Source organism: Mirounga angustirostris, unplaced genomic scaffold (genome assembly GCF_029215605.1).
Source record: "Mirounga angustirostris isolate CCGP_5_RB_7025 unplaced genomic scaffold, mMirAng1.0.hap1 SCAF_10, whole genome shotgun sequence".
Lineage (NCBI taxonomy): Eukaryota > Metazoa > Chordata > Mammalia > Carnivora > Phocidae > Mirounga > Mirounga angustirostris.
Genome location: NW_026991718.1, coordinates 5,889,963 through 5,916,995, shown reverse-complemented (window position 1 = coordinate 5,916,995; position 27,033 = coordinate 5,889,963).

Here is a 27,033-nt window from a genome sequence, read left to right as displayed (position 1 = left end):
AAGGCGAGCCAAGCCGTCACCCGACGGTCAGCTTCCTGGAGGTGGAAACACTGGATTCTCTGTTGCTCTGTCCCCAAAATATAGTCAAATAATTTGCACAAAGAAGATGCCCAGTTAGGTTCGCTAAGTAATTCAATAAGTGAACGAGAGGAAAGAATCCCACGCCACGTACCCAGCTAAGCTTTAGCCCCATCAATTAGATCAACAGGTCTCAAACATTTTGGTCTCGAGATCTCTTTACACTCTTAAACTTTGGGATTCCGGAGGATTTTTGTTTATGAGGGTTGTCAGTATTTACCACAGTAGATATTCAAACTGTGTAGACATTGAGTCGCTAGGAATTTAGAATTAAAGTTTCAACATTGAACCATGCTCTTTTTTTTAGATTTTATTTTTTGTTTATTTGAGAGAGAGAGAGCACAAACAGAGGGAGAGGAAGAAGCAGACTCCCCGCTGAGCCGAGAGCCTGGCATGGGACTCGATCCCAGGACCCTGAGATCACAACGTAAACCAAAGGCAGACTCTTTACAGACTGAGCCACCCAGGCGCCCCTAAACCACGCTGCTGAGAGGTAAAATGCTCACCAAGTTGCAGGTGAACAGCACTTGGCGGGGCACAGGAGGGAGACTGGAACAAGCACCGAGACTGCTTCGAAGGTGAAAGTGTCAGTGTGCGCATGGAAACAAACCAGTACCCCCAGGAAAGGCAACAGTCACTTCTGCGCTCTGTGGCACCGCATTGTGCCTGAGTCTCCTGGCAAGGAAACCAGGGTGAGGGCTCCCCTCCGGCTCACTGAAGCTGCAAGAGTTGGTGAGCTCAGCTTACCTGAGGTTAAACCACTAGCAGAGGTTGGACAGGGATTTCAACATGGTCCTTCATAATCCCAAAATCTATGCCCCTTCCCCTGCCTCCTGCTAATTTCTGAAAATAGACCATTTCTTTACCCAAGCTCACTGGTGCCTTGGTGGCCCCCTGCCCTGATTCATCGTGCTATTTTAATCAACTATTGCTTTGGTGGTTTTCCTTCTTTTTTTTTTTTTAAGGTTTTATTTATTTATTTGAGAGAGAGAGAATGAGAGAAAGAGAGCATGAGGGGGGGAGGGTCAGAGGGAGAAGCAGACTCCCCGCTGAGCAGGGAGCCCGATGCGGGACTCGATCCTGGGACTCCAGGATCATGACCTGAGCCGAAGGCAGACCCTTCACCGCATGAGCCACCCAGGCGTCCCTGGTGGTTTTCCTTCTTGACAACAGTTTTTTAAAGTGTGAACAGAGGGTGGTCACTTGGTGTTTTGAAATCAGAAACTATATTTTACATTCCAGATAAATGGGGCATTCTTGACCAGAGGTGAAGCCTCATCTGGGGCTGGGATCACTGCGTACTCATTTTTGTGTCCTGGCACATGGAGACATTCAATGCGTGCTTGTTGAAGAGCATATTCAGTGTATGTATATCACATACATAATATGTACACATATAGATACATTGCTTGTCTTTGATTTAAATGTATTTTTTTCTAAATTACATGATAACCACACTAAAGGAAAACTAGAATAATCACCACTAATCTTGCAGACCAATGAGAAGATCATAGGGTCTATGATAAAGTTTTCTTTCTCCTTTAGCTCTTTTATTTATAGTCCCTGTTGGCAGGTACCGTGTAGTGAGCCTTTCCGTATGCCATGCCCATTTTTATTACGTTGGTGACCAGATCTCCTGCTTGCTGGCATAGACCTTCCTGATAAATAGCAACAGAGGCAGGACTTTAGGATATTGTGAAAGAGTAATTTAGACAGAGAAGGAAAAAAGTTACTCACACAAACCTAAAAATTAAAAAAATACATATCATTTGATCAGAACCTCTAAGATGGAAGCTTTACTGAAGACCGTCACTTCAAAACACCAGCAAGTTTCCGGAGAGCTCTATGACCCATCTACACACTGTCAGATAAATTTCTGGGTAGCAGGTGCTGCCAGGTCAGAAAGGGAACTAGAGCAGAGGTGACAGAGAAGATGTGGTGACTGCTGGGTGTAAGACCAGAGAGGACACAAGGCAAAATAGAACAGTCTTGTAGTGTTGTAAATAAGCCATTAATTGACAACTGTGGGTATATGTGAGTCAACATTAGCCAAGAGGAATAGGAAGAGAGAGCATTGGGATTCCCAAATAAACATTTGATATGCGTTTCTCGAACACTTCCAAACCTAGAAGGAAAGTAAATTGGGCCTTTAGAAAAAGAGAGACTCATAGAAAAAACATCACAAAACATCAACCTCCATTTCTTCATGTGGATCCCTCAGACCCCTTGGCATTCTCAGCCTTCTTATTTTAATGCCATGTTGTTTCTTGATTCCTTTCTCTTTGATTCAGAGAGTAGCCGGGTGTATTACTGTGCATATTTCCCACTTCCTGCCCACATGCTTTTATCTAAATTTCTTGAAGGTCTCAGGATGAGACACAAGCAACTTCTTTAAAAACCAGTGTGATTTTCCCAGCCAGTGGCTTAGTGGCCGTGTGTTATCTGTTATGGATGGTGCAAGCACCTTTGTTATAGGTTCCAAGGATCCGGATCTGAACAAAGCAGAGAAGGACCTGGTCCTCGTGGAGTTTACGTTCTGTTTGAAAGAGACAGCTAATAAAGAAACGACATCAAAATACTTCAGACAGTGATAAATGTCCTAAAGAGAATAACACAGGGTAATGGGTTAGACTATCATCATACGGGATAGACTGTTAGAACCAGAATGGTGAGAAAGAATAGGCAATGTGATGATTTGCGGAAAGAACATTCTAGAAGAAATTGAAACTACAAAAACCTGGGGGATAAGAACAAGCTTGGCATGCCCCCCTCAAAAAAGTAGGGGCCAGATCATGTAGGGCTTTCTAGGTCACAGCAAGGAAACCCACACGTATACTGTAAGATCAAGGGAATATCTTAAGCAAATTAGTAATGAATTGGGATTGACATTTTCGAAAGTTTTGACTAATGCTCTTAAGAAATACACAACCAGGGCGCCTGGGTGGCTCAGTTGGTTAAGCGACTGCCTTCGGCTCAGGTCATGATCCTGGAATCCCTGGATCAAGTCCCGCATCAGGCTCCCTGCTCTGCGGGGAGCCTGCTTCTCCCTCTGACCCTCCTCCCTCTCATGTGCTGTCTCTCTCATTCTCTCTGTCTCAAATAAATAAATAAAATCTTTAAAAAAAAAAGAAATACACAACCAGGTGCCAAATTATGCCTTATGTGGCTTTATTGCTTATAGGTTACATGGAGATAGAGGGGAGGCTGTGAGGACAAGCATTAGAAATTTCATTTTTAATAAATTTCTGATTTCTATTTCCCCCCCCCAAAAAAATAGTTCTAGGCTCATACTTGCCTTGGCATATATTGAAAATCTGTTTGGAAGCAAACTGTTTTTAAAGTACCTTTGGTTTTAATTAGTTTAGCATTTTAATTTTAAGAAAAGATGAGAAACCTTAATAAGATTTTCCATTTGGGTGTTTAAATCTGTACCATAATGTTACATTAAAATCATTTCTGGTGTGTTAATTAATAATTATCTTAGGAATATTGCAAATGTGAAAGGCCATCGTGACTCACCGAGCTTCATTTTAGCTCATTCTGTTTTAAAATTCTATTAATCCTTGTTACAAATGACAAGATCATTTAATTTCTTCAGTGCGACATTTTTATTACATAGGGCCTTTCATCCAAGTGAATTTATTGGCAGGGACAAGGCCCTAAAACATGCCTTTATCTTTCCCAGGCATTTTGTGGAATACTTGGCCTATATCTAATTTGATCCACGTTTAGACTCCAAATAAATCTGGCTGTCCTTCTGCACGTCTCTACCGGGGATCTGAAGAACATTCCCTCCATGCCAGACTCCAGCAGTGACTATAGGAGGAGAGTCAGGTCCAGTGTGGGTACCTGAGCTTTGCAATCATGGCCAAAGCCACTGCGTGGAAACTCACACAGAAATGGCCTTCACTGTTTTCAGTTAAATGGCAGCAGTGTGATGGACAGAATAAAATCGCCTAAAAGTTAAAAAGATAAATATGTCGATATTTATAGCATTTTAGGATGTACTGAGAGGCTTGGATTGGTGTTCAAGATAATCATGTCCTCTGAGACTGATTTTAAAATACCAGTTATTTACAATATTATTCTGAGGGGCTTCCTCGGTGAGTAAGGAAGGGTTGCTGTAAGGGTGGCTTTCACTTTTGTGTTTAACTCATTCAAAGACTAAGCATTTTCAGCATCAAAGGAACCAGAACTTCTCGGAAGTGAAATCCCAAGAGCAAGGCGCTGTTTGCCCGGCTCACAAATTTCATGGTCGTTAAAGTTCGTCTTCCCATTTCATAGCTCTTCTACTTGCTGAAAGAAAGAGAATCGTAGGCGTAGTGCCTACTGATGGAGAACATGTTTTGTGTTGTGGTGCTTTGTCTTATACCCACTCGGTACCTCCTTTCATCCTTACTGCAACTCACCTGTGGTGACTATGGTGACTATGGTGATAACCATACAACACTGGGGGAAACCAAGGCTCAGAGAGATTCGACCCCTGCCTCGGGCAGCACAGGGTTCCCACGCAGGTCTATCCGATCGTTCCTCTGTGGGCTGTGCTTCCTGCTGTTCTAAAGTTGTGGGGATTTGCAACAAATGGTGTCACCAATCACCTCGGCCCATTTAGGATGGGCACGGGAGCATCGCTGGCCGTTCCTATGTCCCAAACAGTGAGCAAAGCCCAGGAGGACTCCAGTGTTTGGTAGCAAATTGAAGAAGGCCACACACTCACTGACCCTTTCCTGGTGCAGAAGTGGATCCTACCTGCCCTCCCCCTTGGGTCTGGGCTGGCCTTGACAGCATTGACAAATAGACAGTAATGGAAGGGATTCCAGGCTATGGTTGTCACAAAAAATACTGGATGTCCAGTTCAACTTGGATTTCAGATATGTAATAATTGGGGGTTTTTTGTTTGTTTTCAGCATCCCGACTGCAGGGGATGAAAAGAGAAACTTGCTGGGCCACGCAGGCTCCTGATTCTCACTAAATTAGAGGTGCTAGCGACATAAGGCTAGAAGGTGTGGTGAGAACCAAAGTGGGCTGAGACGGATCCTCCTCCCAACCCGCAGGCAACCTCCCATGGGTCCTCGATCCAGGGTACAAACCCTTCATGGCTCGCCATGACCTCAGGTAGGGATCTGCCCGTAACAATTGTTTCTGTAAAAGCATGGTGCATGAAATATTTGAGACATACTTAAATTAAGAATTATTGTCATTTTTCTGAAATTCAAACGGAATTGGGTGTCCTCTAGTTTTATTTGCCAAACCTGACAATCCTACTTCAGTTCCAAGACTTGCCGTTGAGAGAACTGGAAGCTTCTGTGTTGGTTTCTTCGAGTCCTGCACCACTGTGTAACAAGTCTGAACTACCTTGCTGGAAAGACCACGTGGAGTAAGGACATGGAGGGGGCTCCTGAAAAGACCACATGGAGGACATGGAGGGGACTCCCACTGAGCCCAGCCATGCAGTCCACCCTGCCGAGGCTCCAAGTGTGTGAGAGAAGACATTTGAGGATGGTCCAGACCAGAACAGCCACCAGATGGATGCCACCAAGTAATCCTAGTCTACACCAAAGAAAGCAGAAGCCAGCAGCTGAGCCCTGACTGAAATCTTGTCACACAAAATCATAAACCATAATGAAATGGTTATTGTCTTTAGCCACTACATTGTGGGGCAGTTCGCAAAGCATCAGTAGATAACCAGAACAGAGCTGAAGAAGGGTAAGGGGAAAATGGAAGTCAAAGCGAAGTCTCATAGTCTTTGAAGAGTAATGAAGATACCCAGTCTTTGAGACATTAGAAGATACACAGCTTGATTCCACATCAATTAAGGTGTTTAATTTACTGTAGCCCAGCCTTTGCCTTAGCTTTTTGAGCAGAAGTTGATAGCTAACAAATAACTTTTTTACAAGACAGCCTGAAACATAAAAATAATTCTAAGGAGTATTTTGCAATCTTCACTTCTATAGGTCTTCCCCTCTACTGCATGGTCCTTTTTAAAAGACAAATTAGAATAGGCTGTTTATGAGATATCAGCAGCTGTTGATTCATTTGCTAATTAATGATTCAGACAAAATCAGTGTGTAATATCCAGTGATAACCAGTTTATAATTACAAGTTCTTTCCTTGTCATAAACCTTATAAATTACAGACAATTTTAGAATTTTTACTCATCACTGGTTACTGAATAGGCTCTTTGAATGATGCTGGTCATTATTTCATCAATAACATCCAAGCAAGAAACCTGCGTGTCTCTGTTGTTCTTCCTTCATTATCTCTGGGGACCTGCCAATGACCATCACCTGTGGATCCTGCCCCCAAACAGCTGTCAAATGCAGCCACTTCTCTTTGCAGCTCACAGCTATGTTAGTTTAGGACCTTTTGACTTGTCATCTTGTCATCATCCTTGTTCCTGGTGGTGGCTGAATAATGGCCCCCAAAGATGTCCACGTCCTAATCCCTGGAACCTCTATGTTATCTTCCATGACAAAAGGGACTTTGCAGCTCTGATTACGTTATGGATTTTGAGATGGGGAGATGATCTTCTAGGATCTTCTGGTAATCACAAGGGTTTGTGCAAGAGGAGGGCGGTAGAATGACAGCCAGGGGCATGAGGCTGGAGGGACACCTTGTGAAGGAGGAGGGGATGGGCTGCGAGCCGCCGAACGCAGTGGCCTCCAGAAGCTGGAGAGGCAAGGAAACAGATTCTCGCCCGAAGATCCTCCAGGAGGAACAGAGCCCTGCTGACACCTTGAATTTACCCTCTGACATCCAGACTGTCACCGAATAATATGTGCTGGCTTAAGCCACTAAATTGGTGGCAATTTTTATAGCAGTGATATACTCTGCCATTCTATCTCCACATCCCCAGGGGCTCTTTATTTATTTTTTTTTAAAGATTTTATTTATTTATTTGACAGAGACACAGCGAGAGAGGGAACACAAGCAGGGGGAGTGGGAGAGGGAGAAGCAGGCCTCCCGTGGAGCAGGGAGCCGGATGCGGGGCTCGATCCCAGGACCCTGAGATCACGACCCAAGCCGAAGGCAGACGCTTAACGACTGAGCCACCCAGGCGCCCCCCCAGGGGCTCTTTAAACTATATATTTGTTCACGCCGCTTCCTGCCATAAAACTCTTTATCAAGCCTTCCATTTGATATTAGAATGAAATCCAAGTTCCTTAAAATAGCTACAGGAACTGTCCCCGCCTACCTTTTGCTCCTGTTCCCTCCCATTCATGCCCTTGCACACTGAACTCCAGCCAAGGGCACCTTCTTTCTGTTACTCAGGCAGTCTGAGTTCTTCCCTCCATAGTCTGGGCTCATAGAATGGGTAAAGCCTACTGTTTGCCCCTCCAGCCCCTGAAACCTGCCCTTCCATCCTCCACACTATCACTCTGTTCCCACCTGACAGTAAGTGCATGGGACCCTGAGACCCCAGGAGGCTGTGGGCTCACATGCTCAGTGCGGCTGGTGGAGCACTGCCCCTGCCCACCCATACCGGCTTCTACAGTGAACAAGAAACACACTTACTTTATTAAGCCATTGAGATTTGGGGGCCATTTGTTGCAACATGTGGCTTCCCCCATCCAGAATATTCTCATTCCAGATCCTTCCAGAGCAACCTCCTGAGTCTTCACTCAGATGCCCTTTACCCACAGGAGGCTTCCTGACTAGCTTGCCTAAAGAAACACCTTCTACACATATAACCTAGTTGCACTTCTTGGCAACAGTTGTCATTAACCCAAATATTTTTTGTTGTCTTTTTCTTTACTTGTTCATCACAGCATCCTCAATGCCTAACACAGCACATGGCACAGAATAAGTATTCAATAAACATTTGTTGAGAGGATGGATAGGCAGGTGGATGGGTGGGTGGGTGGATGGGTGAGTCGATGGATGGGTGAGTCAATGGATGGATTGATGGATGGGTGGATAGATGGATGGGTGGGTGGATGGATGGATGGGTGGATGGATGGGTGGGTGGGTGAGTGGATGGATGGATGGGTGGATGAATGGGTGGGTGGGTGGATAGATGGGTGGGTGGATGGATGGACAGGTGGGTGGATGGGTGAGTGGTTGGATGGATGGGTGGATGGATGGATGGGTGGGTGGGTGGGTGGATGAATGGATGGGTGGGTCAATGCATGGGTAGAAGGAAGGAAGGGTAGAAGGAAGGGATGGCATGAATATGCAGGTTCACAAATGCAGGACTTTTAGAAACCTGGGAATAGGCTAGCAGAGTTAGAGGTGTAAAGAAAAGCAGGGCTGGGTCATGGATGTTTTCTATATTATTCTAAAAATCCTGATCTTCATTTTATAGGAATTGGGAAGCCACTAAGGTTACTTTTTAATTGGAGTAGATCTTCTAGAGTTTTACTCTGGCTGCAGTGTAAACAGTGGCCAGTTAGGAAACCACTGGTAATAATAATAATAATACCAATAAAGAATACACATTATTAATATTTAGTATTTATCAAGCACAGCACTAATAATGTAATTGTATTAGGGTTCATTTAATCCTTATGACAATCACAAGGCCAAGAGGATGTTCTTAAGCCTATTTCATAACATGGAAACTGAAGCAGAGAGGGGTTCACACAACCCATGAGCAATGGAGTGACAGTCTGAAGCCCAGCAGTCTGATGCCAAGCCCAGGGCTCAGAGCTGCCCTGCTTAGGGTGACATTCATGGAAGGTCTCGCTATTCCTGGACTCATGGAGATCTTTCTGCTTCAAGGCCTCTGTGGGTTTGATCACAAGGTCCTTTCCCTTCAAACAGCAAGTCTAAGCATGCACACGGGCTTGCTTCAGGGAGGAGCCAGCACTGTGTAATTGTCATTTTTTTCCTTTGGTATGCATGAGTGTTCCTATGGGAACGTAATTTAGCTGGACATATTAAATCATGTCATCAGCAGTCACAAGCCAAATGAATTATTGATCAATGGCTGTGAAATCAAAGTGCATCTGCAGAATTACATTTGGAAGCAGGGATTCATTTACGGTCAACTTTGTTCTGGAAGGTCTCCATCTGACCGAGTGCTGCCTGGAACCATCTTCTAGGGGCCCTGCTTCTTATACTCTGAAGTATGTGTATTATGTCTTTGAAAGGGCCTTATAGACTCTCCAGTAAATACAAATGTTGTGATTATCATTGTAGGCGATTGTCTTATATTTGTGAGCTCGTACGCACAAGTGGATTTTCCAGCTTGTGTATTACCTAAATCTGTTACCTCTACTCCTTCTCAAAATGACACCACCACCACTACCACCAATATTCCTTCGCATCCATGTAGTGACACTGTGGGTGGCCCTGGCGCCCTCACTATTCTTCCTTGCTTGGGTTTTTCTTCCCACGTATATCCACCTGGCTTGTTCCCTTGCTTCTTATGTCTCTGTGATTTAATCGTCTCAATCCTGTTAGAAAGCACCATCACCTTCCCCAAGGAAACAGAGAGGGGAAGGAAGTCTCCCTGAGTTGCACACTAGTGAGGGGGGAGGCAAGACTGGAACCCAGGCAGCTTGAATCCAGAACGGATGAGCTCCCCACAGTCTCTGTCCGTGGGAAGCAAAGGGAAGAAGCAATGTGGTGCTGGTGTTTGAGGACCCTGCCTTGCTAGTTCACAAACATGCAATGGAGTGTCGGGTGGGGCATGGTCCCATCTTCACGTGGCGCCTCCTTCCCCTCCAACTGGTGCTCCACAGGCTCACATGGACATCACTCGGATATTCTTAAAGGACAGATTCTGACTCCACTGGAATGGAAGGCCAGAGACTCTGCATTTCTAGCAAATCCCCAGCAAGTGCTGATGCTGCTGGTCCCTGAGTGGCATTGGGGTGGTGAGGTTCCTGGCACTAGCTCAGGATGAAGGAGGGTTAGGGAGGAGGCTGGTGCCTCAGTCCGGCCCCAGCAGGGTAGAGATGGCTCATGTGAGGGCCGTCAATGAGATTCATGGAGAGACCATTTACAGAGTGTGGGGCAGGTAAAGATAACAGACAGGTGAGTGAAAAGCAGGAAGTAGCTGTGGCCAGAAGCCTTCCCTGGGTCTGAGGGGGACGAGAAGGGAGCTCCAGCTATGAGAGAGGGCATACCCAGCAGGCACGGTGGCCTCAGGGGAGGGATACAACCACTGCTATGCACAAGCCAGCAGGCAGGAGGCTAGGGGAATAAATACCATGGCTCTCTCTCTCCAAGTTTCCTGCCTGTGCTTCTCCTGGTCAAACCCGGCTCAAACCACTAAGCCTGAGACATGGGTCCGGCCCAAGAAGGTTCTGGCGGGGCAAAAGGAAGAAAACTAGCACTGAGGACGGTTCACCATCTACCTGACCATGGTGGGAGGATCAGTCCAGCAAATTCATTCATTCATTCATTCATTCATTCATTCATTCATTCATTTATCTAGGAGATGTTCACTGAGCACCTGCAACATGCTGCGTTTCTTCTAGGCCCTGGAAATAGGCCAAAACAAAGCCCTCTCCTGTTGGACCTTATGTGCCCAGTGTTCAAAGTAGGGGAGATACCCAGAGAATAGAGGAGCATACAGTGTAATGTCAGCCAATGACGTAGAAAAGTAAAGCACAGCACGGGCATGGAGAGGAAGTGGCCAAGGAAGGCATGTTTGGGGAGGCAGCATGCCAGGACGCCCGAATGAAGTTAGGGGACCACAGGTGGATGCGGAAGCAAGAGTTAAGCTGGCAAGGACAGCCCGGGGGCCGGAGTGGCTGGGCACAGTGCTTAGACAAGTGTGGCAGGTGAGGAGGTCATCAGTTAGCTACCCGCACCCTCTGCCAACAGGCCGCTCTCCCCGTGCACGGTTTGTATGCTCTCCTGGGGACGGCATTCAGCTCCATCCTGGCCTCCCGAGTAAGGGAAGCCACGCTTCTTCTCGGCACCCCCAATCACAGGTTCTGGAGTCCTGTGCCTCCAGTGATTTCCATGGTGCTTTATGTGGAACCAAAGAATGCTAGCCCCTTCTCATCCATGCTCACTAGTGGCCCGGAAAGCTGGAAAATCTGGAAATCTTTCTCAAGGCACATAATGCTCTGGTCCTGGCACTTTAGAAATCTCTACGCACAAAACAGGCAACAGTCTCTGTGATCAAGCACATCTTCAAATGTCAGAACCTGTCTCAAGGTCTCCTCAGAACCTCCCAAATCTACATCGATGGTAGCACCAGGCTGGGCCCAGGGACATATGGAGCTCAGCAAGCATCTGGACAGGGACATGCTGCCAGCTTCCTCCTTCTGCAAACCCTCCTGTGGCCATGGTGATTCCCTCGGAGACTTGCTCTTGACTTCAAGGACAGAAATACCACCCTCAAACGTGGAAGGGAGGAAAGGAGTCTGCATCCTAGAAGGCCAGCCACCATCTTGCCTCCTCTCCCCACTGCCCTGCTCACACAGCTTGGGGTGCATGTGGGTGTGTGGGGGCTGGCATCGGGGGTCCAACCCCAACCTCTAGCACCCTGTGTAGAATCTGGGAGAGCCTCATACGTCTTATTTTATACCCTGTGGGTCCTCGCTGCACAAGAAAGGCCCCGGCATCATCCTACTGTAAATGAAACTAACACGTGTCCATAGATTGACTTGTTAACAAGTAAAAATGTGGTTGGGGAGAGGTGGCTGCACATTCTCACAGAAATGAGCCCGGGCTTCTGGTTTTATAGTAATTCTCACCTTTACTGCAACCATAACCAAGTCCCATTACAAATCCTGTGTATTTACTCTTCCCAAGGGCCTTTCAAATAAGGGATACTCAAACGGTTTTGATGATTATAAGGCAATCCTGTATTTGGCATACAGGCTGTGGGCGTGTGATCAGAGGTCGTAGCTGAGGCCAGGGGGCCTTCCTCCGCCACTGGAAGCAGCGTGAGTTCAAGAACTCATGGACTTTGGGAAGAGACACGGCAGGAAGTAGCAGGAAGACCAGGATCCCATATAGTCAGCTCCGTCAACCAAATCAACCGAGGCCATAGATGCCCTGTCAAAACACAGCATTGTGATCCTTGTAACATGGAGCTGACCGCGTATATACGAATCAGGTTGACGTGTAAGGTTCAGGTCATAAAATTTGGTAGGTTTTATGTAAAATGATCAAAACATATGTAATTTTTGCCATCTCTCCATATACCATGGGAAGGCATCCGAGTCAGCCTGGGTGGACTTTGCGTAGAGCAGGCCTTAGGGCCTCCAGTCTCCGAGAAGCATGAATGTCAGTCCACAATTGGTTGGACATGGCCCCAAGCATTACATCCTGCAGTTCTGGGTGTGGGAAGCCTTGTCTGACATAATCACCGTTCTGCTGAGCCCCACCTCGGAAGAGGAGGACCAGGCCACATCTGGGCTACTAGCGGAATGATAGCAGGGATCATAATGTCTAACACATGTCGTGTGCTTGTTGCATGCAGGCATCCTTTGCAACACATTGTGTGTTATTTCACTCAACCTTCCAACGGGCACAGGACACAGGTGCAGGCAAGGAAACTGAGGCACCGAGCTGGGGAGGAGAGGGTGTCAGGTGCATAGTTGAAGCGGTGGGAAGAGCAGAGACGGAGCCTTGCTGTGTCCGTTTTAAAGTCGGTTCCAAACTTCTATGGAGGAGCTTTCTGCTGACGAGTAGGAAACCAATGGCATTCTTCGGCAACGTGAACTTTTCGGTGTCACACTTAGTTCCGTCTTGGTCCGTACACCTGGTCGTGAGCCTTCTTTAGCGAAACTCCCTGCAATGATCTAGACTACATAGTGACACAATGCAAATAAGCCACATCTGCAATGGTCAGAAATCGCTCTGAGTCGTAAAGCATGACTTTAATAAGCTGTAAGTGCTGTACGTGCATGATTTAAAATGGACGCTTTCTAACAGCACCGTTTCTACAGCTAATTCCCTTGCAAAAATTTTAAAGCCTAATTTTTATCAGAGAAACGATTTTCCTTTTTGCAAATGGCCTCTAAATGAGAAGAGGCATTTGTATCAATTATTTGACGCCAGAGACATAATATTGATCTAGAAAATGAATTTTAGAAAGGGAAGGGCAGGAAGAGACAGAAAAAAGGCTTTAAGTGACTTGCACGCAGCGACTGCTGAATCTCTTGGCCACAGCAAGAAATGAGCTTCCTCGTTGGTACTCCAGGCAATTACATCTCATACTGTCCACTGCCCACTTAGTCAATCTTAACACCAAGGGGCATTGTATCTTATTTACCTGTTGAGGTAAAGCCTCTAGTAGTGGAAACGAGTAGGGAAAAGCAACATCATTTGAACAGCTGTAGACCGTGTGTATTTCATCAGGACATTGGACAAAGCCAAAGGGAAAAGCAGGTGCAGAGGCCTGCCTTGGCCCAGCTCTGATATGAACGAGTGACAAATGAGGTGGGAGAGCCACCGAAGAGAACGGAAATCCTCCCAGATTCCCCGTGCAGAAAGAGAGAACTTCTCCACCCTCCCAGAAGCATAATTGGTGTGCTCTCCTAGCTAATTTCAATACAGTGGAATCCCTGAAATAAAATTCCAAATGGTTAGACTCAAGAAAAGATCCCAACAGTTCTGAGAACCCATCATGGTGATTTCCAGGCTGGTTTTGGCCTTTTGAGGTACTTGTTTTCCACCTTTTCTACACCATACCATGCATATTACATAAGTTACCTGAAAAAATACATAGATTCTGAGGTCACCCACCAATAAATCAATTCCTGCTAGACAAGACACAGACAAATGAGTGTTACAGAATGAGCGCAGTGGGAGCTTAAAGAGGGTCTCGACCTGGCCCCTCGCCCTCCCCCACCAGCCATGTGATCATCAATCTCCCACTGAAGCCCCCAGGGCCTTGGTTCCATATTTTAAAATAATATGTTTTTTAATGTCTGCTCCATCTGAGTCAGGCCTGCTTTATCCACCACAAGTTGTATCAAATAAGTTCGCGACACAAAAGCATTCTGCATGTTGTAGACATGTAGACATGTAGACAAAAAACCTGTCTCTCAGATGGGCTACATTTCAGAGCTTCTATGGTTAGCTAGGACCATTCAATGAGGCCAATGTAATGGGTAGAGATAGATCTCACATGTGAGAAGGACCTGCATTTTTAGGGGCCTGAGGATGGACTGTTATGGGTTGAATTGTGTCCCACAAAAAATCATCATTGATGGAAATGGGGCTAAAGGACCAATACTATGAAGGAGGCAGAGATGAGCACAAGGAAGAGCCTAGCACACAGCCAGTAGCCTAGGAAGAGCCAGGGATGCTCCACATAGATAACAGAGAGTTACACCCGCGTGGCTTGGGGCTGGAACACTCTCCAGGAGGACCCTACTCAAAGATAGACCCTTGCTCCCATGGGGGTGAGGAGAAAGGAGCAGGGAGGCTGCAGAGGGCACTAAGGTACAGCACAGGCGCTCCTCCGCCAAATCCTCAGACGGGTCCATGATCCACAAACAACTCTTCTCAGGACTCTCACCTAAGATTGCCTGTGCCTGGTATATCACTGCAGCTAACAAAATTCCTGTTAAATCGGTGAGTTTAGCCAGATTTATCAACAGTTACACCCACATCTATCTTGCATCAGGTCTGAGTTGGTTTGTCTAGTAAGGGATTTCAGGGCCTTGCAAATACCCAGGCCTGACGGATAAAACCAACAGCTTCCGGGTTACTCTTTTCTTTAAAATAAAACAGTTATGGTGTTTTTAAAAATGAGATAAGGAAGCAAACACAAAGAAGAAATTTAACTTATGTTTCTTTCCCTAAAAGAAATCTATCATTAACTCCCTGATACATAAATTTCCATATTTTTCCTGTGCATACACATACATTTGTGGGGTTTAACATACGTACACATATAAAATTTACCCCAAAAATGCATTTATACTAACAGACTACTTGATGAGCAACTTTTTTTTTTTCTTAACAATATGTAACGTGTATTTCCCATGTCAGTAAGTATAAGTCGATATCATCATTTTAAGTGACTGGTATAGTACTTATGTTATTTATATTCCTACCATAGCATGCTTTACAAACCCTCCATTGCTAGACATGAATGTTTCCCACCTTTTAAATATATAAACAGTGCTGCAGTGAATATCCTTGCTCATACAGGATATTTCCTTAACCTAAGCTCTTAAAAGTGAAATCATCACATCCAAGCCCCATTGGGGTTGTCACCAATCTCCAAGGTGAGCTGTAGGCAGCAGTCCTCGCCTCATGAGTATTCATGTGATGGGTAATCTCTCCCAACAGCTTTGAGACCTCAAGGGCATCTATCACTCGGAAGTTCACTTGTTTAGACCATCCATATGGGGTGTCAGGCCACTAGTCACCTCTGGCCTCCAACCCCCCAGTAAAATCCCAGTAAGACAGACTTGCAAACCATCAGAGCACAGATCTTGGGAAGCATGCAGATAATGTCTTGAGAAAATTTATGTGTATTTTACTCATAGAATTAACAATTCTTTCCTGATTCTCACTTCCATATGAAAATCTTTTCTTATTATTTGTTAATACTCCATTTGAACTATTTCTAACAATTCACATCAATGGACCACCAAAAAAAAAAAATTCCAAAAACATACAGAAATGCTTTACTAGAAACAATGATATGGCCTTCAATATTTGATTGAATTTAGGCAGAATGAACAGTCCCAGCCTTGTGCAAACATAGGCACTGAATCACGGTTATAAGCAGAAAAGCCATGTGGCTGCGTTGTATTTAGAGTAGAAACACGTCACGTGCAAACATGACCTATAATCAAGGTTGGGGTCACCCAGCACATAAGCACAATTACTGGGGAGCAGTGTTCTCCTTACTGCAATATCTAACCAATCGGGATCTTAGAGAAGAGAAGATAGCACTTGAGGAAAAACAAACACAACAAATTCATTGAGAATTTCAAAAAAGATATCAAGTCGCAAAGATTGTGTTACCAACAGGCATGTTTTTATACAAATGGGACAGTGAGTAAGAACCAGGAGAAACAAGGAGAGAATAATGCAAACCAGATAAGGAGGCACAATGAAGCTCTTGAGCTTCCTTAGTTCAGGTGGTATCCCATCTACAGCAAGCTTTCACACACCCAATGGGATGGGACACCTGGGTGGCTCAGTCGGTTAAGTGTCTGCCTTTGGCTCAGGTCATGATCTCAGGACCCTGAATCGAGCCCTGCATCAGGCTCCTTGTTCATCGGGGAGCCTGCTTCTCCCTCTCCCTCTGCCCCTCTGCCCCCACTCACTCTCTCTCTCTCTCAAATAAATAAATAAAATCTTTTAAAAAAATGTTTGTGTTTACCCCATAATTGTTCAAAACCCCTCTTGTTTTCCAAATAAACACCTATCACAAGCTCATAGAACACCAATGTTTCATGAATCGTAAGCTAATCTGAATTGTACGTATGAACCCACGGGAAGCAAAGGAATCCACTATAACGAGATGCAACAGTAAACTGGCTCTTGGTTAAAAAAAGAAAGACAAGACAAGAAAAGCCTGGTTTGCAGTTTCTGCCAATTTCCATGGTGTAACTGTTCCCACTGTGGCTGATTTGGAAAAAGTCTGTGTTTAAGCACCATGTGCTATTTCTTGAAAGTTCAAGGTGTTTCTGCCCTCCTAAATAGCAAGCAAAACTATGAAACATGATCGTAAGATAAACAAAAAGCATCTGTCAACCATTACCCAGTGGACACAGTTCTTGTGGGGAAAAAAAAAAAGATTAGATCAAATCTCCGTGAAATGGCAAAGGAATTAATTTTCCCCTGTAACACCGTGCTGTTCTGGTGAATATCTCTACAGAAAGGGATGAGAGAACCGGGAGAAAGGCGACAAAAATAACCCAAAAGATTAGAAGAGTTTCTATGTGAAAGTAGTTTGGAAATACAAAGATTGGCAAGTGAACCGACCAAGGACAAAAAGGCAATAAGGAATAAAAAGTTTTAAAACACTACCATTGTTGATCATTTCTGTCTGCTAGCTGGAGATCCAAACACACATAGACGGACAGCCTGCAGGGAAGATGTCAAATGCAACTGTGGGATTTTTCAAGGAATGAGTAGTTTTTCAGGTATACGACGGAAAGAAGGGCTTTTGAGACAAGAGAACCCATGAACATCTCGGAACCAGGAAAGAACCTGGTTCATAGTGATGTATAGAGAACACCTCCTCCTATTAAGTTGCTGACATAACAGACTTGAACACACAGCCTTAGGCTGGCCACCACCATTCACTTTGAATGAATAATGAAGTTGGCGCGAGCCACCCCTCCAGATGGAAGATACCATACCACACACACACACACACACACACACAAATGGCAACCCAGCACATCTGTCCAAAGAGCTCCAAATTCCAGGAGTGCTTTCTATAGGACAGCCTATAGAAGGGGCACTGAAAGGAAACGGTTAATGACATTGGCCAATATGAACAGAGAGGCATTCAGACAGTTTCCAGAAAGAGTGATGCTATAGTTCTACCCCAAATCGAAATCATTCCCCTCCTTAGCTCGGAGGCAGGAACTCAGCATCGTGGAGCAAGTTGTCATTTCCCGGCCCTTCCTTCCGTTCCCTTTACCTGCAGTGCAGGTGGGGTGACACTGAGCAGATGGAAGCCAACTTTCCACTGACAAGGCACATATTTGAAAGCAAGCATGCCTTGGATGTTCCAAATAATACCTACTGGTAAGGATCGTCAACATCTTGTCAACTTGCCAAGCCTGGGAAACTTCTACTCCTGGTGATGGGGAATTTAAAAATTACCATTCCTTATTTCAGCCCTTACATGCCAGATTCAAACTTTGAGGTCCTACACTCAGAGAAACTGAACTTCTTAAAACATATTGCATGGCAATTTTTCCCTTAACAGATATGTAAGCATGATGCAATTTAGGAGCAATCAAACAGTATGGCCTTCCTATTAAAAGGACAAAAATATTCTGGACCTGTGCTATTTTTAATCAGGAATGAGAGATCCAAGTTATCAGACCTGCCCAATGAGATTCTCACATTGACACGGTTTCACGGGTCACGCAGCGCTCAGTTTCACGGAGCCTCCAGAGACACGGCCACTTACTACACAAGATGTTCATGCACCACAATTAGAATTAAATGAGCATATGGCAGAAGAAATCTGCTTGCAGGGGAAAAAAAATGAAAAGTAATATCACAGGGAAAATGTCACAAATTAGGGAGAGCCTTTAGAGAGGCTGTGGACAGAGCGAAGCCATCTGAGGAACAGGAGCCTGGAGCCCCCATGGGGTGGGCTAGCCCAGGAAGGAAGCTGCACACAGGAGGTTCAGATCACGCGTGCCTTCTACCTGCAACTTGAAACCCAACCGTCCTGTCCCTCCTGGTGTCCATGGCTCTTGCAACCATTTAGCCAACAAGGCTCCTTGTTTTGAAAAATTTATCCTTTTAACTAGGATTGAAAGATAACTCACAGAAAATTAATTAGCAGCCAGTTTAAGTTTTCACCTTAACTTATATTCAGTTGCTTTGGCTTCAGAGATTTCCTTGAAGGCTCCCCCATCATGACTCATGGGTCATAGAATCGGGTGGCTGGTAGGTACTCCCTATAAGCAGGGAGAATGGTCATGCTAATGGGTCCCCATTCATTAAAGGCAGGTTTAATGGCTTCACAAAGGATGCCCCTTATGCCTTGAGTCACCTTGTAGCAATCACACCAGGCAGAAAACTCTCTGATCTCTGTTCCTTGTCAACTTTGGCCCCAGTTGGACACTCCGCCAGAGCTCTGGGCTGTGACATCTGCATGGAGTCATCCGTTCTAGCTAAGGAGATCTAGTTACTAAATCTGAGACTCTTTTGGTCCAGTATTCTCAGGCAAAGAAAACCTACTTCGTGGTGCCTGTTGCAGTTCAAGTTCTTGATGGTGATCTCACAGAGTTAGCTCGCTACCACAAGGAAGATGGAACCAAATACAAACCCAGTGTTACTACCTAAAAAATGCTTGTGGGAGCCACTCTCCAATTAACCACACGTCCGCAACATCTTGCCCTTCTACAGCCCCCCTCACTTTGAATCTTGACCGTTGTGGTGTCAAATGAAATGTGGCCGAAGCATTGCTGGATGACTTCTGGGGTTGGGGTGCAAATTTCTGCCTTTGTCTCTTGAAAGCCTTTTTTCTGGAGAAAGGCAGGCCCAATGCCATGTTGTAAGGAAGCCCAAACTAGCACGTGGAGAAGCCACGTGGGGAGAAAGGGCCAAGTACCTGCGGCTGCTCCAGCCATCGCACTGGGTCCCAAACATGAGCGAAGAAGCCCACCCAGCAACCCACCCAGTCAAGCTTCCAGATAAATTCCAATTCTATGCACCATCTGATTGTGAGCACATGAGGGACCCTGGGAGAACTGCCTGGCTGAGCTCAGCCAAGCCACAGAGCTGTGAGACACAACCATGTATGATTGTTTTAAACCAGTAAGTTGTGCAGAGGGAGAGCACGACCCATGCTCCACTCACATTTCAAGTCCAAGGTTGGAAACATTACCTTGGATTCCAGAGACAAGTGTATTTGCTCACCGCATAAAGAATGTCCTTCAATGAAGGAGGGTGTAGAGGCAGGAGGTAAGGCCATGTCATCGAGGACGGGGAATGCGGGTGAAGAGTACCATCAGTACCTGAGTCGTGACAAAACACCTATGACCACAGTTCTTCTACAGCCTCCCTCCTAAGTTTGCACGAGTTTCCCTTTGCCCAGAATACTTTCCTCTAAATGCTTGCCTGAAAACTCCTTCCTCATCATTTAAGTTGCAACATTCATGCCCCCTCCTCCAAGAAGCCTTCCTGGCCCTTTCAGATAGCCTAAACTCTGACTTGCTAGAGCTTCATTGGAGGTCCTGTCACTGTGTCATGATAGTTCTTTGCATCTTTATTGCCCATCCAGTGGGGACCCCGAGGGCAGGGCAGTCTCCGTATTCATTAGCTAGGGTTGCTGTAACAAAGCACCACAGACCGGGGCCTTAAATAACAGAGATTTACTCTCTCAGAGTTCCGGAGACCGGGATTCTGAAACCCAGCTGTCTGCAGGGTAGGCTCCTTCTGAGGCCGCCAGGGAGACTGTGGTCCAGGCTTTCCCCTTGGCTTGTGGATGGCTATGTTCTCCTTGTGACTTTACTTGGTCTTCCCTCTCTGTGAGTCTCTGTCCAAATGTTCTCTTCTTATAAGGACACCAGTCAGATTGGACTTGGGCCCACCTTAATGACTTCACTTTAACTTGATTACTTTTTAAGGACCCTATCTCCAAATATGGTCCCATTCTGAGGTACTGGGAGTTAGGACTTCAGCATATGAATTTTTCTGGGAGGAGGGGACACAGTTATACCCATAACAGTATCTTGTTCTTCCTCAGCAAGTAGATGCTCTATGAAGGGAGAGAAATAGGAGGGAAGGACACAGAGAGAGGCGAGAGTTTGGGAAGAAGGTTGTGGGGGTAGGTGCGGTGAAGTAGGAAGGAAACTACCCCCTCAGAGTATCCTACGACTTTGAAAAGGTGAATCCTAGTGTTCCCCAAACCTGGAGGAACAAAATAAGATAACAAACAATATCAAGAAGGCCAGTGGACAGGTGGTGGGTAAAAAGAGGTGGACAGAATATGAAAAGTATGTAAAGACTAAAGTATGAGTAGGAGAAGAGAGAAAAGATGCTAAGAATGTGAACAGAAAGAAGTTTCTGGTAACATTACAAGGGTCACTTAAATAGCTGGCAGAGAAATAGACAAAATCTAATGCTCCTATTTTGATGACCAGACAAGACAGCAGAAGAAATGGGCAACAAGAAATAGAAAAGAAATAAGTGCATGAGCACCTGATTCAAAATAACCAACTTTTCTGTGAGCACCAAAATGGAAAGGTATCTGCACAAACATGCACGATTATATGCACATATAATCGCAGCCCGAGTGCACTGTAATGCACACAGGCTCGCTGCATTGAATTGAAAATAATATCAAGAAATAGTCTTAAATCACTTTGCCTAACCATCCATAAAGAACTCACACATTTAAAAATGCGACGAACCAGATGGAAAAAAACCCAGCTTCACCTCTGGCTTTAATTCTATCAGAGAAGATAAATCATTTTGTGTCTAACAATCACTACATAAATAGATGGATATTTTATAAACATAGCACCAAATAAATGTCTTGATGTCTACATTTTCCTTCTCAAAGTATTCAGGTTGCTAAAAAATGGTTAGGAAAACATTCCTACACAAAGATCTAAGTTCATACACTTCTGTAAAGGGCATCTGAACACCATAGATGTTGGAGGTCTAGGGATGCAGCCGTTTCTAAGTCAGTTTGTAACACGTGGCTTGGCTTCTTTGTAAATGATATATTTTTTTAATGAAACCCTACAGTCAGCTTTGAAAATCTAATTCTATATGCAACATGTATAGAGCATTTGAACGTTTTCAACACTAAAATAGACTCCTCCCAGTTATCCCAGTGCCGGGACATCAGGCACTGAATAGAATGCAGTGCATGTGTAGAATATTCTTCCAGCTAAAATGGAGGCCAAAAGCCAAGGGAGGTGGGGAGTGGGGAGAAGACAGTGAATGTGCTTAGAAATGCGTGGATACTCCTTATTAAAGTGCTGTCTGTTCACCTGCTCCCTCCACATCAAGCTGCCTGGATTGGTGTTTGCACCTGTAAACTGGTATTGTCTGAGCAGTGGGCGGCTGGAACCTTCTGCACATCTTCTCTTGTCAGGGATGAATCAATCATCTCGAAAGATGTCAGCATCTGCCCAAACCATTTTATATTAGAATAAATGGCAGATGGTGGTGTTTTTATATTTAATCAGTTCCACCAAATGCAGTTTCATCTCTTATAAAATGAAACCATCTGCAGCTTGTAGGTGTACAGATCTCACTAAATACCGGCTATTGAACCTTTTCTCTGAAAGGTAAAGCCGTACGTGCTAACTCGGGTTGACATTAAGCACAATAAGCCCAGAAATCCTTTAAAAAAAGCCTCGTGTTTTAATAAATACTTGCATTTAATAACGCTAAATATTTATGGCTGACATGCCCTTCACGTGAGGTTTGCAACAGAGGTCTTTGTTTTCACGCCCAGCATAGCTTCCAATCATGTCTGGAAGCCTCTCGTTCTAAACTGCCTGAAAATATTCCCACTACAAAAACAGCCCTTCTCTTCACTTCTGAATTGTCCGCACAAGCGTTTTATCTTTACTTTGACATGAGTTCTTTCAGAGTAGGTGGGCTCTGGCTGCCAGAGGAATCTGCTTGATGTACACACGCACGCACAAAGGTTCACACACTCACACCCAGTCACACACACACACGCACTCACACCCACAACACCAATCACATTAACACATGCATTTCGGTATCACCACCAGGGTGGGGTCTGACCAGATGTAAAAACCGGAATGCTTATTTCAAAATGCTGGCAGATGGAACCCCTACTTTTTTGGCCACAGAAAGCAATGAGCAATCTTAACCACCAATGGTAGTTTTTCTACTTTATTCCTTCTAGAGTTGGAAGCAAAGGTCAGCGTAATAGGGGTCCAGAGAGCGAGCTCTGTTCCCATGGTGAGTGGGTCATGGCTGGGGCATCGTGTCCTCGGATGACGACACTGCAGGTGCAGAAGGCAACGGAGCCTTTGGTCCCACCAGGAACCACCAGGAGAGTAGTGTGAAATTATTTTAATCTTTGACCGGCTCCAGCCTCTCAAAGTCCAAATTCCTCTGCTCAGCACCCACAGCTCTTCCAGCCTGGCTCCAGCCTGCCTCACTGTCCTCTCTGCTCCATGAACTTCCCATTCTGCAAGGAGCTCTTCAAAGTCACCCTCAGCATCCCCTAGGGTCATCTCCTCCATGGGCCCCCTCTGCTCTCTGTTTCTTGCAACTGAATGTCATGACTACTTATTACCGCTTGGCCACCTCTCCATCATCCCACATTCTGTTCTATTTTTCTTTGTATCTACCCATTTCAATTTCTTATGCTAGCTTCGTGCAGAGCCGGGAGGTCAGTAAACGTCCGTTGGATGAATGAACGAGCCAATGAATGAGTTGCAGGCATTTGCTATATTGAAATATGGTATCTGAAGACAGGGGAAAATGATAGGGTTTATTATTTTTCCTCCAAAGCAACAGAAAGGAACAAAGTAAATAGAAAGAGAAGGATGAACAGAACACAAAAGGAAGGTGATGTCATGGTGAGTGAAGCTGCCTTTAATGCTTAGACGTCAAACAAAATTAAGACCTCCTTGAAAGAAGTAGAAGACAGTGTATTTCAAGACTTTTGAAAAAACATAACTGTAATGAAGCAGCTTCCCATGAGTTATAACCAACATCCAGCAGGCATCTCAAATGCAATGTGGTCAGAATACTCTTACTCTCTTCAGTGGCCCCTCCACCTGCCCCCTTCTCCATAAGCCAGCCACCACCAACCCAGGTCTTCCCCTCGCCTTTTCTCTCTCAGGAGATGGACCGCCCCCATCAACCAGCTACTTAGCCAGAAACTTAGAAGCAGCAGGTCCAATGGGTGGGAGCTCCAGAACAGCCATCCACCACCCTGCCCGCACCGCTCCACTGTCCCACCCCTCATGGCCGTCGCCATCCGCGCTAGCCTGAGCAACTGCTACCTGCCGTCTGGCCTCCCCACGTCCTCTCTCCTCACTCAGGCTGTGCTCTGCCCAGAATCCAGTGTAATCTTTGCAAAGCCTATGTCAGATCTTGTCACTACCCAGCTTAGAACCTTCCAGCAAGTTCCTGACATATTCAGAATAAAATCCAAATCAATGGGCCCACCAGCCCCTGGATAATACAGCTCTTCCTGGTCATCTGACTTGTCTGGATGTTTCGTCTTGCAGAAGGCCACGGTGGCCTTTTGTTCTCGGCACAGACCAACCTCATTCCAGCTCCAGGACTTGTGTGTGTCTCTCCCTCCTGAGGACGCTCTCCTGCTATCCTCACATGGCTGTCTCTCCTCCCATTCATGTCTCAGCTCCAGAGCCATCTCCTCCTCCAGACCTCTCAAACTAGAGCCGCCCCTCCCCACTCCCCTCACATTTGACATTTTCTTTACACTACTTATTATCCCTGCCTGAAATGACCTTATCTGTTTGATCATGCCTCTCTCCCCACTAGAAGCAGATGGGTTGTTGGGGTTTTTTTTCCCCCTCTTATCCTTGTTAGGTCTCCAATGCCTAGAATTGCACTAGCCCTTGATAGGCATTCAAAATATCAACGGACTGATGGATTCTTCCAACATAACCAATATTTCAGCTCTCTTTAAATGAATGGCTTAAATAAAAGTATATTAAATCCTTTGGGAAGTTTCTTCTTCTGATTCCCCTGGCAGATACATTCTTATCTGTCTCATCGCCTATGCACTAAAAATGGTATGTAATTCAAGACTGTAGGCTAGTTCACCCGAAATTTGCCTAACTAGTGTCTCTTTTCCTATTTTCTAAAGGCCATTGGCCTTTAACTATTGCGCATGCATTAGACAAACAATTGCTAAAGAATTGTGATATATACCAGGCAAGGTGTATGTGGACAGACTGAGCTCTCAGGGGGCTGAGTGTGGTGGGGAAGACAGGCTAGCCTGGGGGAGATAGAAAACATTCCCCAGAAGTGGCATTTGAAGAACATTGAGGGCATTGGGGCATTTCAGAAAGGGGACATGGTACTTGGCCTGATGTGGGGACAAGAAATCACTCAGGCAATAGACTGACGTGCCTGGAACCTAATAATCGTGGATGCATGTAATCATATCCTAGTTTCTAAAACAAGTGCCCCTCCGTTCCCTCCAAATAAATTCTACATTTGGACCCAGTCAGACCAGCCAGAAATCCTCAACTTCACAACTTGTATTTCCCATCAATAGGACCTGCCATGTGCCATCTGTTTCTGTAGCTCAGAAAATAGTCCCTTGTGCCATTCATTGATGTTTGTATAGAAATTCAGACACGAAATCTCTTTTAGAACATAGTGCTAGAAAAGATGGGTATGATAATGCCTATCTTGAGGGGGAAAACTTTATTGCCCCTGAGAAGCTGATTCGCTCTCAAAGGTCACAGAGTGTCTCTCTGTCCTGATGCTGAGAACCTCAGAGCTGAGTGTGATTTCGAATCATGGGTACTCTTATCACTTTTGTCTCAGAGTTCTACCCATCTACTTAATTCTTTGCTGCCTTATCTTCCTATTTCCATCTCTTGGTTAAATGTACTGAGTTGTTGCTGTCATTGTTTTGGTTTGCTGGCTGGTTGGTTGTTGTGTCATTTGAGTGTGTGTGTGTGTGTGTGTGTGTGTGTTTGGGGTAAGTAGCTTCAGATGCTTTTGAAAATAGTTATATAATACAATTTAGTATTTTAAATGTATTCTCATTTCCTCTGGGTACATTTTAACACAGGGTTAGAGAGGAGTTAAATTTGCCCAGTTTTGATGGAAGCAGTGAAGAGGCCCCTTTACGCTCTGGGCATCTTGTTGGGCAGGTACCTCCAAATTTGCATGGTGATCTGCTGTACCCACCAATGGGAAGAGAAGCTAGTCAGCGATTAAACAAATCTTTAACAGAAGAAACGCTGAACAAGCAGATAGAACTTTCTCCTCCTTTGAAAACAATTTTGTTTACACTAAAGAGGGAAGAAAATAAGGAAAGGAGAAAGTTTGTATTGGGAGAAATTAGTAAATATTTAACTGGTAAAACAGGCAAGCATATTTTGGCTTATTTTGGAATTCACAAGGATTATTCCTTCTCCTTGGCAGACATCATTTGCTATTGTCTGCTCAGCGTCCCTGCTCCCTAATTTCTTCTGACAAAAAGTCAGCCATAGAATCCCATCCTCTTGGCCACGGGCACATGAGTAAAGCTGTGAGCCAGAACAGACCATCTAGAACCTTCCCTGGAATTTTAGGTGTGGATACTTAGAGAGGATAGCCCTCTTTTCTCTAGAGTCCTAAACTGAGGCTAGTAAGCCTACAGAGGCTGCCTGCCAAGTTTCTCACTGCCTAAAGGAGGCTCATCTGCAGGCCAAGATAAAGCTTCAGCTCAAATTACTAGAGTTTCTGTCACTTGCAACTGAAAGAATCAGGGCTGGCAGAGTCTCCTCTTATAAAGGAGGGGGGAGAGAAGCCCAGACAGGAACCGAGTGCTCATGGTCATGGTAAGGAGACCCCAGGACTCCCAACGCCCACTCAGGGCCCTCCTGCTGGGCCACCTTCAGTTCCTCTGCCTGGGCTTAGAAGGGGCCCAGGCCCCACAACCAGAGTTCACCCCCACGAAGATGAAGGATCTTCATCTTCATCTTCATCTTCAATGCGTCCCCACTTGGCCCCCTCCATCCCTTCCCCTGCCCCCTATCCCCCGCGCCCTATAGTCACAGTGACAGAAAAGACTACACCACTACTAGAAATCTCCTAAAAATTACCAAGACTGAGAACCCAGCCATTATTCTGAGCCCTGCCTCTGGTTTGTACTAACACATTTCTATTCCTTTAATAAAGAACTTGAGTGATGAGCTCCTGCATTTATTTAAACAGTGCTTCATGTTTGCTTGCTCCCTCTCCTGCTGAAAACTCCCACCTGTTTTGCAAACATCTCAGCCAGTCTGCCCACTCCTCCTGTGAGGAAGGTGAAAATGGAGTGAGAAAGAAGCAGAGGTCTTTCTCCAGGTCCCCGGAGCTGGACAGAGAATTGGCAGTCTTGATTCGCACTTTGGTTGAAAGGGGCCTTGGGCTCACCTCCTGGGTTAAGCTCCAACTCATAACTGTGACATGGAATACCTTACTTCCTGCCCCAAACCCGTGTTCTTCACCCGTGAAATGCAGACGCCAGTGATGCCTATTTCGGAACGACTGTGAGGATTCGGTGAGATCCCGGTCTTCACAGCACCTAACGCAGGTCTGGGAGCATTGCCGGTCCTGGGTTAACGCTCATTTCCTCCTCCCTCCTGTCTCGGCGGATTAGGAAAAGGATGTTTCACATGACACACCAGCCTACCTGCTCCCAAGTAA